The sequence below is a fragment of the Anomaloglossus baeobatrachus genome, chromosome 11, assembly GCF_048569485.1.
Source record: "Anomaloglossus baeobatrachus isolate aAnoBae1 chromosome 11, aAnoBae1.hap1, whole genome shotgun sequence".
In the NCBI taxonomy this organism is placed as follows: domain Eukaryota; kingdom Metazoa; phylum Chordata; class Amphibia; order Anura; family Aromobatidae; genus Anomaloglossus; species Anomaloglossus baeobatrachus.
The window spans coordinates 93,017,678-93,037,957 of record NC_134363.1 but is presented as its reverse complement, the minus strand read 5'-3'; positions in this window follow the sequence as shown (position 1 = coordinate 93,037,957).

The following is a 20,280-nucleotide window of genomic DNA, read 5'->3' as shown; positions in this document are numbered from 1 at the left end:
CAGTCCGATGTCGTTCCTCGCTCCTGCGGCACCACACATCGCTGTGTGTGAAGCCGCAGGAGCGAGGAACATCTCCTACCGGCGTCACTGCGGCTTCCGTAGGATATGCGGAAGGAAGGAGGTGGGCAGGATGTTTACATCCTGCTCATCTCCGCCCCTCCGCTCCGATTGGCCACCTGCCATGTGATGTTGCAGTGACGCCGCACGACCCGCCCCCTTAACAAGGAGGCGGGTCGCCGGCCACAGGGACGTCGCACGGCAGGTGAGTGTGTGTGTGAAGCTGGCGTAGCGATAATTTTCGCTACGCCAGCTATCACCACATATCGCTGCTGAGACGGGGGCGGGCACTATCGCACTCGGCATCGCAGCATCGGCCTGCGATGTCGCAGTGTGCAAAGTGCCCCTTACTGCATCTGAAACTAGGTACGGTAATGAACTCTTTGTCCCTGCCCCTGATGTGGGGGGCCCATTTAGACCACAGGGCATCAGGTGTCCTGACGATGTGGCCAGGCCACTCCCAAATGGCTTGCAGAGGCCCTCCCCTATGACTTGTCACCTCATTATTGATGGTCAGACGATGACTGGTGAGGTGTTTGGGTCATGACAGCCATGAGGTCATCATTGAAGTTGCGGTTCCAAATAGGACGCTAGTTATGCCACTCATGACATATGACTCTGCTTTTGTCTCCAGGAGGTGCATTGTGGTCCACCCTGGTTTGGGGCGGACCCAGGTTATAAAAGGGGCTGGAGACAACAAGGAGGTGCGCAGTCTTCTATTATGCTCCGAAAGAACACTCCTCCATGTGTTGAACCCATTACGGCTTTAGGCCAGAGGTAGGCAGGGATAGGGCGTCGATGCAGGCCGCCACCACAGTTGGTAACGCAGAACGGTTAAGACCAGCTCCTGTCCTACAAGTCCTGCTTGTGCAGCCCAGTGGCATTAACAGTCCTGCTTCTGCTGATGCGCCTGCTGTCCACAAGTGTGGCCCCAATGCACACGGTCAGCGTACTGAATGGCCCCTGTGATGTTAACAGGGAGTTCCTGGGCTGGGTGGGCGTGTGGACTCTGTGACGCTAACAGGGCTCCCAGTCTCAAGATCCGAGTGGCGTCTAACTTGGTTCAGGCTACTATTAGTTTCATAGCCACACAGCTCTGTATCCTCCACTGAACCTTCCAGTTGCCTACCTCTCCTTTTCCATCTGGGAGCACGGTGGACACTGACTGCTGATGGAGATATATACCCTTCTCTTTCTTTTCTTATTAATTTTCGTTATGTAGCGGTAACATAGTATATACCACCTTATCCAAATCTGCCAGTCCCACCGTAACAGATGGTGTTTCTTCATCCAATGTTACTTTTGCTTAACCACCAAACCCACGGACCAAAACTTTTTTCCCCTTTCCAACACACCTGTTCCCCTTTCCACCAGCATCTGTCCTTTTTCAACTCATTTTGTATATGACCAAAAGTGCAACTCTGCAGGGACACCGTACTCAAAGCCATCTCAGCACAGCAGCCAGCCCTCGGTCCCTCAGATGTGGACAAGTAAAAGACCATTTCCTCCTATCCATGACAAAGCGTTGAGATTCACTCTGTGCAGCACTGGTGTTTAGTGGAAAAGCAGATCGAAGATTGCGTACCACCTTCTGAAGATACTCCTGTACACGTGCGTCCCTTTATATGGCAGGAATTATTTCGCCAAATTTTGTCTTGTACCGGGGATCTAACAGTGTGGCAACCCAGTAGTTAGCATTACTTCGAATTTGTACAATCCGAGGGTCATGTTGTAGGTACTGCAGCAAGAAGACGCTCATGTGTCTTGTGCATCCAGGAGGACCAAGTCCTTGGTGTGTTGGTGGCAGAGAGGTGAGAATCGTGCCTCCTTCCTCTGCCCTCTCCCCCCAACCTCGCATAACTGAAATGTGAGCAAGCTCTCACTCATCTGCTGAGTCTTCCATGCCCATCGCCAGTTCGTCCTCCATTTCTTCATGGCTCCTGCACCTTCCTCAACAATTTTTGCTGATACTATGCGCCCTTGTTAATCCCTATCCCCCACCATGACTGTCGCCTAGGTGCCGCTCACCGTATGGACCTTGTAGATCTTATTATCCCTTCTGCATATGACTCCTCCTGTACTTCCTCACCTTCCTCTTGGACCAACACCTGACTCCGAATAATGCTTACAGTGTGCTCCATCTTGTAGATGACCAGAATTGTTACACTGAGAATGGCATCGCCAGTGCTAAACATCTTCGTCGACATTTGTAAACTGTGTAGAAGGTTGCATAGGTCCTTGATCTGACACCACTCCAGCAGCGTGATCTGCACCACCTCTGGATCAAGTTAGCCCAGGGTATACGTCAGACCGTATTTCAGCAGGGCTCTGCGGTGCTGCCACAGACGCTGCAACATGTGCAGATTCCAATTCCTGCGTGTCGGAACATCGCATTTCCGGCGTTTAACCGCCAGACCCTAAGACTTCAGGAGCGATGAAAGTTGTTGAGCTGCTGGGTGCGAAGGATGAAAGTGAGCACATAGCAGCGTGCCCGCTGCACAAGGCCATGTAGGCCGGGATGGTATTTTAAAAATTGCTGGGGAACCAGATTCAACACGTGAGCCATACAAGGCCCGTGTGTCACATTGCCATGACGAAGGGCCGCAGACAGGTTTGCATCATTGCCGCACACGGCTGTTAAGTCACCAACGTAGTCCACTCAATCAATTTGTACTCTGGTCCCAATGGGAAGACACCACACCCTTTTTTAGGCCCCTCCTGTCTGCAGACCACTGCCAGACAAAGCTATGAACCTCTTGTTACTGTTACCCCCAGTTCAGTTATATGAGTTTGTGTGCTTTTTACCTGACTACATTTCCTGCTTGCTGTTTATGTACCTCGTTGGCCGATCCGCATTTCACCTCTGCTTGTTTTCTGATTAAGTCCTGGCCATCCCATTCTGTTCCTCTTCCTCAATTAATGTTTTTGACCCTGCATGACTACTATTCTCTGGAACTGCAGCCTTCCACAGGTATTGATCAACTTGGGCCCTGTGTAATTCCAAATCACTGTATAGGGGTTAAAGGGTTTCAGGGTTCTGGGTGTCCAGCTTGGTGAGTGGCTTGCCTCTAGCCTATCCTTTACAGCCCATCTGAGTGTGTCGATCCAGGCAGGCGTTACACCGTGCCCTCTGCAGAAGGCCATGTAGGCCGGGATAGTGTTTTAAAAATGGCTGGACAACCAGGTTCAACACGTGAGCCATACAAGGCACGTGTGTCACATTGCCCTGAAGAAGGGTCGCAGACTGGTTTGCATCATTGTCGCACCCGACCTCCCCTGACTGCTGGTTGAGTGTAGACAACCATTGATGAAACTCGGTCTCACTCTCCAGAGCTAACCGTCCACAATTCCTCAGCGGTGTCTCACATTTCCCCTACATTTCAAAGTAAACATTTGACCGCCTGATGGCCTTGAGCTCTGCTGCCAGCATAGTAAGGAGGTGTGTGGGATTCCTTGGGCGCAGTTACAAGGAAGGGTGGCCTGACCACACAGGGTTTGGGCCGAGGTGGAGGAGCCACACGAGGTTGAGGAGGCAGAAGCAGTGGAGGAACTTGTACATACAGAGGAAGGATTGACACACAAGTCGTGGGGACGGCAAGACTTGTACAGCAAACCCTTCTCCATCTCTCACCATAGTTACCCAGTGCCCAGTCAGCAACATGTAACTCCCCTGTCCATGCTTACTGGTCCAAGTATCTGTGTTGAAATGCACCCTGTCACACACAGAGTTTCTCAAGGAATCGGTGAGGTTGTGTGCGACGTACTGTGGTAGCGCGGGCACGCCTTTCTTGGAGAAGGAGTGACGACTGGCTATCGGCTCTTGGGGCACTGCAATGGGCATAAGGTCTCAAAAATCCTCGGTCTCAAAAGGGTGTAAAGGCAGCCTTTCTGTTGCCAACAAGTTGCAGATGATGAAACTCAACCTCTTAGGCATGTCATGCCCTTCGAAAATCATGTAAAACACAGCGAGGGGACTCCAACCACAGTCTCCCTCGTTGCCACTAATTGTGCCACACACACCCCACTTGACTGGCATCAGTTGACCCCCCTTTTGAAAAAGGAAAAGATGCTTTGCATGAAGCACTCTCAAAAATATGCGTGCCTTTCCCGTCCCCTGGCTGATCCAGGGGAAGACAAGTCCTCTGAGAGCCATGATTTGTTCATTTTGGTTCTTTTAGAAACACAGCGAGGGGACTCCAACCACAGTCTCCCTCGTTTCCACTAATTGGGCCACACACACCCCACTTGACTGGCATCACTTGACCCCCCTTTTGAAAAAGAAAAAGATGCTTTGCATGAAGCACTCTCAAAAATACGCGTGCCTTTCCCGTCCCCTGGCTGACCCAGGGGAAGACAAGTCCTCTGAGAGCCATGATTTGTTCATTTTGGTTCTTTTAGAAACACAGCGAGGGGACTCCAACCACAGTCTCCCTCGTTGCCACTAATTGTGCCACACACACCCCACTTGACTGGCATCAGTTGACCCCCCTTTTGAAAAAGGAAAAGATGCTTTGCATGAAGCATTCTCAAAAATACGCGTGCCTTTCCCGTCCCCTGGCTGACCCAGGGGAAGAAAAGTCCTCTGAGAGCCATGACTTGTTCATCTTGGTTCTTTTAGAAACACAGCGAGGGGACTCCAACCACAGTCTCCCTCGTTGCCACTAATTGTGCCACACACACCCCACTTGACTGGCATCAGTTGACCCCCCTTTTGAAAAAGGAAAAGATGCTTTGCATGAAGCACTCTCAAAAATACGCGTGCCTTTCCCGTCCCCTGGCTGACCCAGGGGAAGAAAAGTCCTCTAAGAGCCATGACTTGTTCATCTTGGTTCTTTTAGAAACACAGCGAGGGGACTCCAACCACAGTCTCCCTCGTTGCCACTAATTGGGCCACACACACCCCACTTGACTGGCATCAGTTGACCCCCCTTTTGAAAAAGGAAAAGATGCTTTGCATGAAGCACTATCAAAAATACGCGTGCCTTTCCTGTCCCCTGGCTGACCCAGGGGAAGAAAAGTCCTCTGAGAGCCATGTCCACATTGTCAGTGGACAGACACGTGTGCTTATCTGCCAGCAGACCCCCAGCAGCACTGAAGACAGGTTCCGAGAGAACGCTGGCTGCAGGACACGACAAGATCCCCAAGGCGTACGTGGCGAGCTCAGGCAATTTATCCAGATTGGAAGCCTAAAATGAGCAGGGCTCAAGTTGCACAATAATGGCATCTATGTTTCCTTGCATATACTCATATATCTGTGTGTCCTCCTTTTTTTCCTTGTCCTGCTCTTTTGTTTTCGCATCAGTATATGTCCTTGTCACTTTCCCATGTGTTTGTGTTGTGTTGTGAGTTGTTAGTCACCTTTTGGACACCTTTGAGGGTGTTTTCTAGGTGTTTTTATGTGTTTGTGAATGCCTGCCATTGTTTCCTATGCGGTTCGAGTTCGGTTCGTCGAACGTTCGACGAACCGAACTCGAACGGGACCTCCGTTCGGCGAACCGACCTCGAGCCGAACCGGGACCGGTTCGCTCATCTCTAGTAAAGAGCTGAAGGTGACGTTGCTCTAACATCAGATAGGGCCATAATTGTAATAAAAGAGAGCCGAGTGTAGAAGAAATAGGTGGCCCTCCCTCTGATCCATAAATGTCCTTTGTTTGCTTAAAAACCATAAATGCAGGAGTATGCGGGCAGCGCTGATTCATCCTCCTGCATCCATGAATTTTAAGCAAACAAAACAAAGGACTCTTATGGATCGGGATGAGGGCCACCTATTTCTTCTACACTCAGCTCTGCTACGTCCAGTACAGACTAATGATGGCCACTCGTTTTTCTTAACTTAGCTGCTTTTTTCTTGACATAATACAAATTCTAGCAGTCTATTCTGTAGGACTATCAGCTGTGTATCCACCAGACTTCCTCACAACACAACTGATGGTCCCAACGCCATTTATAAGGCAAGAAATCACATTTATTAAACCTGACAGGGCACATGTGTGAAGTGAAAAACATTTCCGGTGACTACCTCTTGAAGCTCATCAAGAGAATGCCAAGAGTGTACAAAGCAGTAATCAAAGCAAAAGATGGCTACTTTGAAGAACCTAGAATATAAGACATATCAGTTGCTTCACAATTTTTTGTTAAGTATTTCATTCCACTTGTGTTAATTCATAGTTTTAATGCCTTCAATGTGAATCTACGATTTTCAGAATCTTGAAAATTAAGAAAACTCTTTGAATGAGAAGGTGTGTCCAAACTTTTGGTCTGTACTGTATGTTGTCTATTTGAAGGCTTAGCTCCACTTTCTCTAAGTGGCCAGTTAGTGCTCATTGTACTCCTTTTTTGTCCTATGATGCTTATGCTGGATTAATGTTGTCAGATCTATTTGACTGGTTGTTTGTGGTCATAATTGTATTAAAGACCCCCATCTAGGCAAGTAAGTACGTGTGTAGGGAGGGGGGCAGCATATCTGCAATTGTTTTTTTGACAACGTGTAATAAAGATCATTGAGGTTTTTATTACAAATATAGTCCTGCCTCTTGACAGAGTCCCATTAAGAACAATCTAAATTTTCTGCAGGGCGACTTAAATTACATATAGTGTAATTCTGGCTTTACAGCAGTGTGGATGCTGTAATTGTGCTATAGACCTCAAGCAATCCACAAACAAACAAATATACTTTACATTCACTTCATAGTAGGTGTGCCTGTCTGCTCTCAAATGCCAGGGCTGATTTTCAGACCCAGTCTGGCCCTGTCGGTGAATATGAAGCATTTGGAGAGAGAGAGAGAGAGAGAGAGAGAGAGAGAGAGAATTAGTGTTGTAATACTGTGGCATGCTTATTCCCAGAATCCATATGTGAGTTAGAAATGCATGCAGGCATTCTTTAGACTCTCCCCATTCAGTTTAATCAGTTTCCCATGCATTTCAGCTCAGTTTTTTTCTCAGGCCCCCAGACCCCTTTGTTGGGTCCAGTAGAAAATTTCTCGCGTTTCCCATTGACTTGCATTGTACTCACTATTCGGAACGAATACGTGAGTATTTCAATGTACTCATTACGAGTTTAGCGATTACGAATATTTCGGTACTCGCTCATCCCTACTTACAATCTACAATGGGGTGTGGGGGCGGAACGTACAGGTGCTCATTTTCAATGACAATCCAGCCATTTTAAAGAAATGGGGCATAGATAAAGGGTGCCTGAACCAGTCAGCCAATCTTTAAGATTCTTTTAAGTGCGGTGGACTTTGATGAAGAGTTATGTTGTGAGATGTCGTGGAGGGACTATGTGAGTTTAATTTGATTAGAGAATGTGATAGGCCACCCTAAAGAGATGTAATTTTAGGGAGCGCCTGAAGCTTAGAAAGTTGTGGTTTGTCCTGGTTTCTGGGGGCAGAGCATTCCAAAGGATTGGTGCAGCTCGGAAGAAGTCTTTGATCCGGGAGTGGGAAGCTCGTATTAGTGTGGATTTAGTCGAAAGTCATTTGCAGAGTGTAGAGAATGTTTAAGGTGATAGACAAAGATGAGGGTGGAGATGTAGGTGGGTGCCGCACTGTGGAGAGCTTTGTGGGTGAAAACAAGCAATTTGAATTGGATCCTGTGATATATGAGCAGCCAGTGCAATGACTGGCACAGAGTAGAAGCATCCAACTAATGGTTAGCCAGATAGGTGACCCTGGCTGCAGCATTAATTATGGACTGTAGAGGGAGAGTCTAGTTAGGGGAGACCAATTAATACAGAATTGCAGTAGTCAAGGTGGGAGTCGATCAGGGCCACGGTGTGGGTTTTTGTAGTTTCCATGGTAAGAAAAGGGCGGATTCTAGAGATGTTTTTGAGGTGCAAGCGTCAGGAGTGGGCAAGAGATTGTATATAGGAGGTGAAGGGAGATCGGTGTCGAGCATAACCCCCAGACAGCGCGCCTGCTGCATAGGAGTTATTGTGGTACCACACACAGAGAGGGAGATGTCAGGTTTAGAAAGGTAAAAAGAAAGAGGAAATATAAGTAGTTCAGTTTTGGAAAGGTTACATTTCAAATAGCGAGCGGACATGATGTTGGAAACTGCTGACAGACAGTAGGTGAGCAGTACATCTGGGTACAAAATTTGTGTCTGCTGGTTAAACCACTGCCATGTCACCTGTGCTACGTTTTTCACAATCTGCTGTCCAGGAAGCAGTCGTTCAAACATCCTGCCCACAAGCTGCAATTGCACAGACACCGCAAACATCAACCACATCCACTTCCTTCTTCCAACGAAGCATCCAGTTGTCCATGCCTGAGAGCTTTTAAAGGAAGCCACACTCCCACAGGCACAAAACCTAAACTCGCACATTGCCAAATTGCCAGCCATGGAGATGTTCCCATTTAGGCTTGTTGGAACACAGTGTTTCCGTGATCTCTTGGTTATGGCTGCCCCACGATACAGTGTTCCCAGCCTCCACTATGTTGCCCGGTGTGCCATCTATGCGTTACACTAGTACATGTTAAACAATCTCAATCGTGCTCTAACCAAAGCCGTAACCGGAAAGGTCTACCTAACAACAGACATGTGGACAATTGTTGTGGACAGGAATGATGCATGTCTGTCACGGCACACTGGGTGAACCTAGTGGAGGCTGGGACAAAGTCGCAAACTTGAACATTACACATCCTACCCAAGCCAAGAATAGCGGGCATAACTTCTATAAGGATTTTCGCCTCATGATTTGCCACTTCCTGTCTCCCCTCCTCCTCCTCATCCTCTGCTTAATTACCCTTCCCATTACTGCCAAACTGGGAGCTGTGCAGCAGTGCATCAGCAAAGCGGCATCACGCTCTGCTGAAGCTGATCTGTTTAGGTCAGAAACCACACACTGCAGCAGAGCTGTGGCAAGGTATAAAAGAATAGACCGATCAGTGGCTCTCCTGCTGCACCTCCAACCTGGTCTGGTTGTCTGCGATAATGGGCATAACCTGTTGGTGACTTTTAAGGTTGGGAAACTGGTACACATGCCATACATGGATCACGTGCTGAACCTAGTTGTTCAGAAATTACTCAAAACATACCCTGACTTGCCGAACCTACTTGAGAAAGTGTGCCGTATTAGCTGATATTTCCGCCATTTCTCTACCGCTTTTGCTGGTCTTAAAGCGCTGCAAATGTGATGCCCTGGACCCCCAGGGGTTACAGGTCACTACACACACCACATACATCCCCACCCCAGTAAGGTACCATTAGTCAACAAAGACCTGATTGCCTCCCTCAGAGTCAGACAGGCACACCAGGTGGGCGGAGTCAGGGTAATAGACACGCCCTCTGAGGAGTCTGCTGGCCTGAGGCAGGAGAGACAAGAGAGAAGGAGTTTGAGTTTGGAGAGAGAGGATCACAGTTCTGCTAGGGGCCTGGGTTGGAGCCTAGGACACCCGATCAGTCAGGCAGGCAGACAGTAGTGGCCGCCTGCAGGAGACCGGGAATATGACTGGTGGAACCGTAAGGTACCGGGACAGGCTAGTGGCCCGCCAGAACCGAACCGGGGAGCCAACTGGATACCGGACCAGCAGGCAGGGTACTCAGTCCCCGAACTAGGCTATAAGCCACCACCATAGTCAAATCAACGGATTGCGGTCTGGACCTCAGGGGTTCATTCCCACCTAAGTCCCGATTGAAGGCAACAGCCCAACCTGTCCGGATAGGCGCCACCGCCAAAGGCTAGAGATCCAAGGGGCTGGTGTCTGCGGTCAAACGGGCTCCTATGACACTTACACGCCGGGGAGCGGACTACCAGTGCCTAGGCACAGGAGTCAAGATTCACATACAGGTGCAGGAGAAAGGCGGACATTAACAACCTAACTGTAAAAGCTGAAGCCGGCTGCGGGCCACGTTCATCACTCCGTTTGGTTTACCAGCGACTTTAGTGTCTTATATCAGAGTGAGTACACCAGTGCCATCAGGCACCGCACCACGCTGCACCACAACACTGCGCCCTGCACCCCGGCCCTCACCAACCGGGCCCTGGGACAAACATCCCCTACCCACGGAGGGGTCAACACCTTGCTGCGCCACTACACCGCTCCCGGGAGTCCCCGTACCTTCACCGCAGCGGTGGTGTTGTTAGAGCCGGACTCTCTTTCCTCTCAGGTAGCTGTAGGGGATCGGCCGATTCTGAGTGTGACGCTTCAACAAACTAAGACAGACACGTCTGTAATTTGCTAAAATCAATACGACACTGGTTTATTAGACAAATGAGGAGGGATTTATACCCTTTAGACTGATTACATAATATGAGACATGATTACATAATATGAGACATGTGATATAATTGCACAATAGTCATAATTTTAGGTGGTTACCAAATATCATAGGTCAAGGTTAATCTTTGTTACACTTCTGAGAAATAAACAAAGAACACAAAGAACAGCCAAAGTTATGACAGAAAAATATGTAAGGGAGTATAGGGTCCCAAGGATACAGAGGAGTAAACGGATTTAACTATAATAGAATGAATAGCATTGGACCGAAAGGATACAAGGGTTTCAAGGGATGTGATAAGAAGTATTGTGCCAAATCTCATTTAACAATAAGACATATTTTGGGAAAGAGACAGAATAAGTCATATTTTGGGAGACAGACAACATATTGTAAGAAAAACACATATTTGTAAGAGAACATATTCTAACAAACATGTTCTTGAAATAGCAGATGTTGTTTTTGTGAAAAGTTCTAGATAGAACATCAATTACATCATATTTTGTTATATAAGACAATATGGTGAACAAGACAAAATGGCTTCTCTAACAATTCCCCTATTTTGATTAATTATGTTCTATCTTAGCTACCTGTCCCTTCCTATAGGGTAGACCGCAGAGGCTTGTCCTACTTCACAATACACAAGGCTTTCCCTACGTGCATCATGGGGTCCTGCCATTCAAACGTGCTCTGTGGAATCGGCCTACGTTTTCCCTATACCCATCCTATCCACTGATCCTAGAGGGGAATATATTTATGGATATATGTAGTATAATATTGTATATATGTAATGCCAGTTTATTCACTATATGTAAATGTGATATATGTTTGTGTAATCCGTATAGTGTATTTATATGTCACACACTGTATGGTGTTTTACACAGTATTAAAGTTCTCTTTTTGTTGATTTTCTTGCATCTTGGTCAACCAATTCCACAGGACTTCCACAGTAGGTACAGTCTGTCAAGTCCACTAGGGTCTCCCTGTCACATACTATGCATCTGCATCTCTTTGTGGTCGCTATGGTCATCATCACTTGGGTTTGGAGAGATTCAGTATCAATAACTTTTTCCTTTTTGAGTTTGTATTTTCCTGAAATACAGTTACAATTAGCTTCTAGAATTTTCTTCACAAGCAATACAAACAGTTTTATCAGTACTGCAACTACCAATATTATGAATGCTCCTTGAATCACATAATGTATTATCCCAGTGATCCATCCGCCCACACCTTTGAATAAATTCAGGGGATTTAACCATGATAGCCATGAAGGAAAAGGCAGTTCACTCAATGCATTGGCCTGTTTGAATCCCTTTTTCAGTTTTTCTGCTTGGTTTATGTCATGTGTAACCTGCATCAGTCCTTCAGGGTTAATGAAGTGACAACATGAAGGTCCCACCACCTGACAGAAACCAATCAACACTCGATGGTACTTGATTATCTCACACGTGGAAGCAGTGAGATAATCAAGTACCATCGAGTGTTGATTTGTAATGATAATGAGCTGTTTTGTGTAGGCTGATTCTATATTTATTGCATCAAATAATAGATCAGTCACATTATCAAAAATATCTCCTAATTCTTGAATCATTTGGGCATTTCTCATTGTCCCCAACATTACACCCAATGGACCTGTTAGTACCATTCCTGCCTGAGCATACCATGGAGTACTGAACAAATGCTTCTGTGTCTGTTTATCAGAATTTGTGTCAGTGTCACGTTTTGCAAACATGTGTTGAGGAATATTTTTATATGGGAAATCATCCTCATTCCATACCCAAGTAGCAGGTTCTAATCTAGCCAATGTACAAGTTCCTTCTGCCCCCTTAGGGATCCATCTGTAGGCCTTTTCCCCACAAACAATGTATATACCTTTTGGAAGTTCAAACTGATACTCATTTAGTAGTGCCATTACCACTGGTACAAATCGCAAAGTCTCATCATACAAACACCAAGAATCTTCTAAGTCAGTGGTAACTGTTCTATAAAATTGAAAAGGCATACAGTATTGTTCCCTGTTAATGGCTATTGACATTTCTGCTGCTCCATAACCCAACTGCCCTTCTTCAATTTCCTCATTCATGTGTATTGCACTGCGGTTTGCACAAGTATCAGTGTCAAATGAAATATAGAAAGAGAAGCAGTACAAGATACTTCCCTAATGCCATTTCCTTAGTCTTTGTGAACCCTCTTGCAGTGGGATGCATGGACTTTTACTGAGGTTGGTGTACTAAGTTGGACTTGGTGTGGATCCAAGCTTTTCCTCACATGTTTCCAGATTGTCACCCAGTCCCCCAGACTTCAGAGAATGTTTGCCAGATTGGAAGGATCTGGAATGAAACTGAAACCAACTGTTTATTACATGGTGTCACGAACCACCGGGGGGGTCACTCAGAAATCCCCCGCTCTGGCTACCAGTACGTCACAATCGGGGTGTAACAAGTGGGGGGGTCACCCCTCCTTTATACCTCCCGACCGACAGACAGAGCACGTGATGCGCTCTCTAGCGCCCCTCTTATAGTCAGGCCAATTATGGAATTGCCCGACGATAAGCAAGGAGGCCGCTATACTACTTATGCCGATTATTGAAGGGTCCCCGGTGAGAGTAGGGTATATATTCCCCCGACCTCCGCGGGCGGAATATATAAAACCTCCCCGAATCTCACTGGCCTCCCCACAATAATCCTTGGCACAAACTCGCTGCCACCAACCGATTTACGGTAACTATTAGCCGAACACACAGACGTGGGATTCAAGATCGAGATAACAGAACAGCCCAAGATTAATTATATAATTTAATCAGCCTAAAGCCACACTAGAAACTACAATATATACAATAGGGAATCTACAGAATATACATATGTCAGAGTACAGTTACAGATAAAGCATGGTTTACAAACAGGCATACACAGTTCCCGCAGTTACCTTGTGCGTCTGGCCACAGGGGGGCGCTGTAGGCCAGGTTTCTAGGATCCTTCCCACAGATGTTTCCTACACGTGACCCCCAGCGAAAGAACCCTGGAAAATGGCCGAAGTAGGGTTATCAACCTGGGCAAATCCAGGTCCCCTCCTACCTTAGTGACCTCAGAGGGAGCACTGCTCCACCCCTGGCTGGAGTTATGGACAATCCACAACATGGAATATGGGCCATAACTTTGCCTGGGAGCGTCGTAGGCGGACGCCAATGCTCTCATTGTGACAGTTATGAATTTAGCTACAGAATGAGAGGACTCATGACTCGTCTACTAGTTCCACATTGGCTGATATCACGCCTGGGGTATTTCCCAAGCTCCCGCTCCCATAAAAAGGGTGTGCCAGCATCGTCCGCATGCGGAGACACCATTTTTATGGTTGCCATATTTATCGGAAATATGGCTTGCGAGATATGAACCATTTTTTACTGGAGTCGTTCTGTCTGGATACTTCCAAGCTTGCTAATTAGATAGCAGCTCCTACCACAGGGTCACGGCAGGGAGTCCTCCTGTGTCCATTGTTCCCACATCATCTCATCTCCATATCACAGGAGATGGCCATGGAGGTGTAACACCTTCACAGATGCTGGACATTGAGAACAAGAAGGGAGGGGGGCACTGCCAGGGAGTGATGAGCGATTATGACTGGAAGTCATAATTCATCTTCATATCCCGGGATTTGCCTCACACCTCCCCCCTTTTGAGGGCGCTAGGGGGCAGCACACTCCGGTGTTCCCCCGTGCGCCCGTCCGCGACCTCTCCTTGTCGGGACAGCCCGTCTGCGTTACCGTGGTCACGGCCCCTTTTGTGGCGAATGGTGAAGTTGTATTGCTGGAGCGCAAGGCTCCATCGCAACAATCGCTCATTCGTCCCAGAGACGGTGTGCAACCAGCTGAGGGGATTGTGGTCCGTCTCCACGATGAAGTGGCGCCCGTATAGATAGGGTTGCAGACGCTGCAGGGCCCACACTATGGCCAGGCACTCCTTCTCCATCGTGGAATAGGCCACTTCCCTTGGTAACAGCTTCCTGCTCAGGTACAAGACTGGGTGCTCTTGGCTCGCAGAGTCCACCTGGCTGAGCACCGCACCGAGGCCGAAGTCACTGGCGTCGGTCTGTACTACAAACGGCCGCGTGAAGTCGGCTGCCTGTAGCACGGGCGGGCTGGACAGGGCGTCCTTTAGGGCCTGGAAGGCTGTCTCGCAGTCCATTGTCCAATCGACTGCAGAGGGCAGCTTCTTCTTGGTGAGGTCCGTCAAGGGCTTTGCCAGGCTACTATAGCGTGGAACAAACCTCCTATAGTACCCGGCGGTCCCCAAGAAGGACATCACCTGCTTCTTGGTCCTGGGGGTGGGCCAGGATGCGATGGCCTCCACTGTCTCAGGCTCGGGCTTCAGTGTTCTCCCACCTACCCGGTGACCGAGGTACTGGACCTCGCTCATGGCCAGCTGACACTTTCCCGGCTTGATGGTCAAACCTGCCCGGTGGATCCGCCTGAGCACCTGTGCTAGATGCTCTAGGTGGTCCTCCCAGGTGGGACTGAAGACGGCAATGTCATCCAGGTACGCGGCCGCGTACCCTTCAAGTCCCTTGAGCAGGGTGTTGACCATCCGCTGGAAGGTGGCAGGGGCATTCCTCATCCCGAATGGCATCACCGTGGACTCGTACAGTCCAAATGGGGTAATAAAGGCAGAGCGTTCCCTGGCCTTGCGAGTCAGGGGGATCTGCCAATATCCCCGGCTCAGGTCCATGATGGTCAGGTACTGAGCCCCGGCCAACTGATCGAGCAGGTCATCGATGCGTGGCATTGGGTACGCATCGGCGACCGTGACAGCATTGAGCCCCCTGTAGTCCACGCAGAACCGAGTGGTTCTGTCCTTCTTAGGGACGAGGACTACAGGCGAGGCCCAAGCGCTGTTGGATGCCTGGATCACCCCCAGCTTCAGCATCTCGTCAATCTCCTGGCGCATGTGTTGCTGCACCTCCAGGGAGACCCGATATGCTGAACGCCGGATCGGGGGATGATCCCCAGTGTCCACGTGATGGACAGCCAAGTTAGTCCTTCCGGGCTGGTTGGTAAACAACCCCCGGAAGGGGTGTAGGGTGGCCCACAGCTGGGACCGTTGGTCCTCCAAGAGCTGGTGGCCAACCTCCACATCCTCAATGGATCCGCCTGCCCTAACCTGGGCTAGCATATCCAAGAGGGTCTCCGCTTCTCCCTCCTCGGGCAGGTTGCACACGGGGAGCGCACATGCCTCCCGCTCATGATGTGCCTTCATCATGTTCACATGGAAGGGCTTCCGCCTTCCACGGGCAGGGTCCAGGGTGACCAGGTACGTTACAGGGTTGAGCTGCTGGTACACGAGGTATGGGCCTTCCCAGGCTGCCTGAAGCTTGTCCTGTGGTACGGGGACCAGTACCCACACCTTTTGACCCACTTGGTAGGTCCTCTCACAAGCGTTCTGGTTGTACCAACGCTTCTGATCGGCCTGGGCTTGAGCCATATTGTCGTGTACCAGTTGCGTCAAGGCCTGCATTTTGTCCCGGAAGCGCATGACATACTCGATAACCGACACTCCAGGGGTGGCCAAATCCCCTTCCCAAGCCTCTTTCACCAGAGCCAGGGGGCCCCGCACACGTCGCCCGTACAGGAGCTCAAACGGTGAGAATCCTGTTGAGGCCTGTGGAACCTCCCGGTAAGCAAATAACAGGTGTGGGAGATACCGCTCCCAGTCACGCCCATGGGAGTCGACCAACATCTTAAGCATCTGCTTTAAGGTGCCATTGAACCGCTCGCACAGGCCATTAGTCTGTGGATGGTACGGGCTGGCCACCAGATGTCGCACCTGGACTTGCTTACAGAGGGCCTCCATCAGCTGGGACATGAATTGGGTCCCCCGGTCAGTGAGCATTTCCTGGGGAAAACCCACTCGGGAGAAAATCTCCAGCAATGCGGTGGCCACCTTGTCAGCCCGAATGGACGACAAGGCCACTGCTTCTGGGTACCGGGTGGCATAGTCCACTACCGTCAGTATGAAGCGTTTCCCGGAGCTGCTGGGGATGGCCAGCGGGCCGACCAGATCCACAGCCACCCTCCTGAAAGGCTCATCGATGATTGGCAGAGATACTAGTGGGGCTTTGGGGTGTGGCCCCGCCTTCCCCACTCTCTGACAGGTTTCACACGAACGGCAGTAGGCAGCCACATCGGCCCCCATTTTTGGCCAGTAGAAATGCTGGTTTAACCTGGCCTTGGTCTTAGCGATCCCTAGGTGTCCGGCCATCGGAATCTCATGTGCGATCCGCAACAACTCCGTCCGGAAAGGATAGGGTACCACCAACTGTCGGTCCCTGGGCCACGCCTCCGGTGAACCCTGCTGGACCGTGGCCCGGTACAGCCGTCCTTGGTCCCAGACCACTCGCTCCGGGTCCGAGTCCGAGGGAGGCTGTGCCGCCTGCTCCTTAAGAGCTTTCAGGCTGTCGTCAGCTTCTAACGCTGCCTGAAACCCCTGACTAGATGTGGCCAGAATCGACGAGACTGTCACATCTTCGGTCAGTACCCCGGGACCTGTGTCCTGGCCTCCACCTGACTCGGCTGCCACTGGGTCAGAAGGGGAAGAGCTATCGGACCTCTGGGAGGCCCCTTGGCTTCCAGCACTCCCACTGCGGGTGACAGCGGCCACAGCCGCTGCGACCGTGGGTCGTGCCTGCTCCTCCTCCGTTCCTGACCAAGTCGCCGGTTCAGGCAGACCTACCTGGCTTCCTGACACCCCGGTTGTGGGGGAACCATGCACCGAGATCTTACCTGGGAGCACTTCCGCTCCTGGACCGGCCCCAATCTCACCTGCCTGTTCCCCTCCTGCAGCAACAGAACCCCGCTGTGAAATCTCTGGGGACCCCACATTTGCTGTGGTAGCCCCCACCCCACACACTGGTCCTCCCCCTGCAGCACCCTGCTCTCTGCTTATCCCTGCAGAGGGCAACAGATCCCAGCTCACAGGCTGATTACTTGTAGAGGCATTGTCACACCTTTCTCTGACCCCCTCCCCTGTCACAGCTGCAGCTGTGTGTGTGTCTATGGTGTCTATGCAAGCAGAAATATCAGAGTTCACTCCCTCCTCCCTTACATCATTCATAGATAACACATTAACATTGTCCGGAGGCATGTCAGTACTGGCTGAAGGTTCAGCCCTTGGTTGGGGCCCAAACTGGGAGGTTATCTGCCCCAAATCTGTCCCAAGTAGCACGTTTGCGGGGATCCGATCAGTTACCCCCACCTCCCTCACCCCTCGCCCTGCGCCCCAGTCCACAAAAATGTCAGCAACAGGCAGCGCCGGGTCAATGCCTCCAATCCCGGAGACAGCGAGGGTTTTTCCAGGGATCAAGTCTTGGGGGGACACCATCTCAGGCCGCACCAGAGTCACCTCCGAGGCGCTGTCTCGCAGTCCTATGGTCACAGACCGGCCGACGGTGACAGGTTGGAAGCTGTCCAGGGACCTACCACCACCCCCACCCACACAATACACCTTGGGCGGCCCTTGGGACGGGGACGGAGCCGGGGCCTTGGGACGCTGAGGGCACATGGCCTTGAAGTGTCCAGGTAAGTTGCACTGGTGGCACCGTCTTGGTTCTGCCACGGGCCTGGAGAGGGGAGTTGAGGGGGACACCCCCTGCAGTCTAGGGGCAGGTGGGGCAGTCGCAGAGTTCATCTTACCCCCTCTCCAGGTGCTGCTGGTGGCTGCTCTCCTGGCCTCAGGAGCCCGATTGTTGGAGTAGTCATCGGCCAGGGCAGCTGTAGCCGTGGACCCCTTTGGCTTCTGGTCTCGGATGAACTGGCGGAGATCCTCAGGGCAGTTCCACAAGAGTTGCTCCGTGATGAACAAGTCCAGGATCTCCGGTCCGGTGGAAAGCTGCAGGCCTTGGGTCCAGTGGTCGGCAGCTCGGGCAAGTGCCCGCCGGTGGTCAGCCCAGGAGTCCTTTGGTCCCTTTTGCAGGGTCCGGAACTTCTTGCGGTAGGACTCTGGAGTGAGGTTGTACTGTTGGATCAGGGCCCGCTTGATGGTGTCGTAGCCCTGATCTGCCTCAGCAGGCAAGTCCCCAAGGATATCAAGGGCCTTACCCCTTAGACGGGGGGTCAGGTATTTGGCCCACTGATCCTTGTCCAGATGGTGCTGCAAGCAAGTCCGTTCAAAAGCAGTCAGGAAAGAGTCCAAGTCTCCATCCTTCTCCAGCACTGGGAAGTCCTCAACACGGACCTTTGGAAGTTTGGTGTTTTGAAGGTCACATGTGGCTGATGAGGGCCGGAGCTGAGCTAGCTGCAGCTGGTAGTCACGGTCTGCCTGTCGCTCTCGCTCTCGCTCTTCACGCGCTGCCTGCCGCTCCGCAGCCTCACGCGCTGCTTGCCGTTCCGCAGCCTCAGCGTCACGCGCTGCTTGCCGCTCCGCAGCCTCAGCGTCACGCGCTGCCTGTCGCCCACGCTCGGCCATGAGTATCTCGTAGGTATCCCGGTCTCCAGCCATAAGCCTGGCCAAGGCAGCTTGAAGGAGGGCCTCTGCACCTCTCAGGCCGGAGGGATTGGCAAGTGGTGATCTGCGGCACGCTGCAGAGCCAGGTGATTCACTGTCCATTTCAGAGCGGAGGGCTGGCATCTGGCTCGTTGAGGACCCTTGGGCGAGCTCCTCCTCATTTTGTCCAGCAGTGCCAGGTTGTGCGATGTCCTCTGCAGAGCTGTTCTCTGGCGTCTGGCTCCTGGAGGACTCGTGGACAACCTCCTCATCGTCTCTGGCCTTAGCATCGGCCATTCCTTTGGCTTTGCTCCTGGTGCTCTCAGCCATTCTTGCAGACTTTTGGTCACTGACACAGAACTGACACCTGATGCCTCCACACACCTTACAGTATCTGCACTCTGACACTCTAGTGTTGAGCTAGTCTGAAGACCCCAGCAGCCACAGCTGCTGCAGGCAGTCTTTAGTGTCTGGGAGTATGGGTCTCACACTCACACACACTATTATCTCGATCCCACCGCTATGCCACCAATATGTCACGAACCACCGGGGGGGTCACTCAGAAATCCCCCGCGCTGGCTACCAGTACGTCACAATCGGGGTGTAACAAGTGGGGGGGTCACCCTTCCTTTATACCTCCCGACCGACAGACAGAGCACGTGATGCGCTCTCTAGCGCCCCTCTTATAGTCAGGCCAATTATGGAATTGCCCGACGATAAGCAAGGAGGCCGCTATACTACTTATGCCGATTATTGAAGGGTCCCCGGTGAGAGTAGGGTATATATTCCCCCGACCTCCGCGGGCGGAATATATAAAACCTCCCCGAATCTCACTGGCCTCCCCACAATAATCCTTGGCACAAACTCGCTGCCACCAACCGATTTACGGTAACTATTAGCCGAACACACAGACGTGGGATTCAAGATCGAGATAACAGAACAGCCCAAGATTAATTATATAATTTAATCAGCCTAAAGCCACACTAGAAACTACAATATATACAATAGGGAATCTACAGAATATACATATGTCAGAGTACAGTTACAGATAAAGCATGGTTTACAAACAGGCATACACAGTTCCCGCAGTTACCTTGTGCGTCTGGCCACAGGGGGGCGCTGTAGGCCAGGTTTCTAGGATCCTTCCCACAGATGTTTCCTACACGTGACCCCCAGCGAAAGAACCCTGGAAAATGGCCGAAGTAGGGTTATCAACCTGGGCAAATCCAGGTCCCCTCCTACCTTAGTGACCTCAGAGGGAGCACTGCTCCACCCCTGGCTGGAGTTATGGACAATCCACAACATGGAATATGGGCCATAACTTTGCCTGGGAGCGTCGTAGGCGGACGCCAATGCTCTCATTGTGACAGTTATGAATTTAGCTACAGAATGAGAGGACTCATGACTCGTCTACTAGTTCCACATTGGCTGATATCACGCCTGGGGTATTTCCCAAGCTCCCGCTCCCATAAAAAGGGTGTGCCAGCATCGTCCGCATGCGGAGACACCATTTTTATGGTTGCCATATTTATCG